The sequence below is a fragment of the Pistacia vera genome, unplaced genomic scaffold (genome assembly GCF_008641045.1).
Source record: "Pistacia vera cultivar Batoury unplaced genomic scaffold, PisVer_v2 Contig234, whole genome shotgun sequence".
NCBI lineage: Eukaryota > Viridiplantae > Streptophyta > Magnoliopsida > Sapindales > Anacardiaceae > Pistacia > Pistacia vera.
Genome location: NW_022196040.1, coordinates 4,816 through 7,805, shown reverse-complemented (window position 1 = coordinate 7,805; position 2,990 = coordinate 4,816). Strand labels below are relative to the sequence as shown.

General features: G+C 40.1%; 1 non-coding gene across 1 annotated transcript; it reads left to right on the top strand.

Annotated features, from left to right (window-relative positions):
- Window positions 1-2,348: 2,348 nt before the first annotated feature.
- Window positions 2,349-2,455, top strand: LOC116131587. The gene has a single exon (XR_004128263.1). It is a non-coding gene; the product is annotated as a small nucleolar RNA R71 (small nucleolar RNA).
- The last annotated feature ends 535 nt before the right edge of the window (window positions 2,456-2,990 follow it).

The following is a 2,990-nucleotide window of genomic DNA, read 5'->3' as shown; positions in this document are numbered from 1 at the left end:
TCGTGTTGGAATCAACTCGTTGTTATCATTACGGACCACTGTCATTCCTCCCTTCTTTGGCACTACTTGGACTAGACTTACCCATACACTATCCGAAATTAGATATATAATTCTTGTATCTAAGAGCTTCAACACCTCCTTCTTGACCACTTCTTGCATTGATGGATTCAATCTTCTTTATGGTTGGACGGTAGGCTTATAACTTTCCTCTATTAGGATCTTGTGCGTGCAAATTGAAGGACTGATACCTTTTATATCCGCAATTGTCCATCCAATGGCCTTCTTATATTTTCCCAATATGAGCAGCAACTTTTCTTTCTCTACAACACTCAAAGAAGCATTAATAATGACTGGAAAAATTTTACCCTATTCTAAAAATGCATACCTTAAATGAGATGGGTAGTTGCTTGAGCTCAAGTGTAGGTTCCTTTGTGATTGGTAAAGTTAACTGAGACACCATAGCTCTAATTTCTCTGATCGAATGAGCTTTCGGACGAACCAAAGGTGGTAGAGCATTTAAGTATCTTAAACACTCCCTTATCTCTTCACTATCAACTTCATCCTCCTGATATCTAGAATTCATCAAATAGTTCTCTAAAGGAAAAATAGGGTAGCTCTCTTCAAAATTCTACTCCACTATGGTGTCGAGAACATCAATCTTAAAACATGAGTCTAATTCAGATAGACGATTCATATATTCAAAAACATCAAATTCTACTTGCTCATCTTCTACCCTTGAGATTAATTTCCCTTGGTGGACATCAATCAATGTTCTACCCGTGGCTAGAAGAGGTTGTCCTAAAATTAAAGGTATTTCCCTATCTTCCTCCATGTCTAACAGTATGAAATCTACTGGGAAAATCAGTTTGTCTACCTTAATCAAGACATCTTCTACCACCCCCCTAGGATATGTTATCGATCGAACAGTTAATTAGAGAGACATGGTGGTTGGCTTCACTTCTCCTAGTCCAAGCTTCCTGTAAATGGAAAACGGCATTAAATTTATACATGCCCCTAAATCACATAAAACCTTATTAAAAAACCAACTACCAATAATACAAGGGATAGTAAAACTCCCTGGATCTCGTAGTTTAGGTGGTAGTTTCTTTTGAATCAGCGTGCTGCATTCCTCTGTTAGCATAACTTTCTCGTGTTCCTCGAATTTTCTCTTGTGCGTGAGGATCTCCTTCAAAAACTTCACATATTTCGACATCTGTTCTAGCATATCAACAAAAGGGATATTAATATGTAAACTTTGAAACATGTCAATAAACTTACCGAATTACTTATCAAGCTTCTGATTCTTCAACCGTTGTGGGTATGGAAGGGTTGCCTAGCTTGAAGGAAGTTTCTGCTCAGATGCACGCTCGCCGCGGCCAATAGATTCATCGTCGCGGCGATGAGTTGAAAATTCTGATGAATTGGGAGCATGATCACGCTCGCCGCAGCCACTGGTATCATCGTCACAGCGATCTTCCTTCTTGCTGACGTTTTCCATATTTTCACAATCGCTGCGACGATGAATTTCATCACCACGACGATCGGTCTTCTGCTTATCCTTCAAGTCTTGTTCTTGCCTCTGATTTCACCCTCTGAATTTTCCAAATTCGTCCACTCCTCAGGGTGATTGCATGTGCTTGTTCCTTGGGATTTTTCTCTATATCGCTCGGCAAAACTCCTTGAACTCTTCTCGCTAATAGGTTATGAATTTGCCCAATTTGAGTCTTAAGGTTCCTAATAGAGGCTGATTGATTTTGGACCAAGACGTTAGTCTTCTCAAACCTCTTGCTTGTCTCTTCAATGAACTTGGTCAGCACATTCTCTAAATTAGATTTTGGCTCTTGAGTTTGAAAAACAGAAGGTTGTTTTTGCTCATTGTTGTTGCTCCATGAAAAGTTCGGATGTTTCCTCCATACTGGATTGTATGTATTGGAATATGGATTCCCTTGCCCCCTTTGGAAATTATTGACATAATTGGCTTGTTCAGGCTGAGCAAACGGGTTCCCTTGTTGACAATCCTTGGATGAATGATTTCCTGCACAAAGGTCACATGTTAGAGAAGAAGATTCAATTGCATTTATTTTTAACACATTACCTAATTGCTTCTGGATGTTTGAAAGTTGAGCAACCAATGCAGTGTAACTGTCAACTTCGTGCACTCCCGCTGATTTCCTTGTTGAAGTTCTCTCTGAAGTCCTCATATAGTTATTGTTCGCCATCACCTCAATCAAATTGTATGCTTCCTCTGGTGTTTTATTGTTCAAGCTCCCCCACTTGCAGCATCAATCATAGCTTGAATAGTTGGTAGCAACCCTTGGTAGAACGTTTGCACTTACGACCAGATTGGTAAACCATGGTGAGGGCACCTCTGTAAGAGATCCTTATACCTTTCCCATGCTTCATACAATGACTCTGAATCTTGTTGGTAAAAGTTGGTAATCTCACTCCTCAGCTTGGCAGACTTAGCAGGTGGAAAATATTTAGTAAGGAACGCTTGAGCTAATTCGTTCCATGCTGTGATGCTCCCAGATGGCAGAGAAATCAACCAAGCCTTAGCTTTATCCCCAAGAGAGAATGGGAAAAGCCTTAGCCTAATTGCGTCATCAGATACTCCATTGTGCCTGAATGTATCGCATAACTCTAGAAAATTTGCGATATGCAGGTTGGGATCATCATTAGGTAACCCAGCGAATTGGACCAACTGCTGAATCATTTGAATAATTGCTGGCTTGATCTCAAAATTATTCGCTTGAACAGGTGGTCTCCTGATGCTAGAATAACACCCATTAATAATAGGACTAGAGTAGTCCTTCAATGCTCTTTGAACCACTGCTGCTCCACCCATTGCATTTCCTCCTAAAGTATCCTCATTCTCTTGATTTCTCACATTGGGATTCACAAGTCCTGCGTTAGCCATTGATTTTTCAAAGTCAGCTTGCCTCTTTTCTTTTCTCAACTGTTTAACGGTTCTCTCGATCTCAAAATCGAGT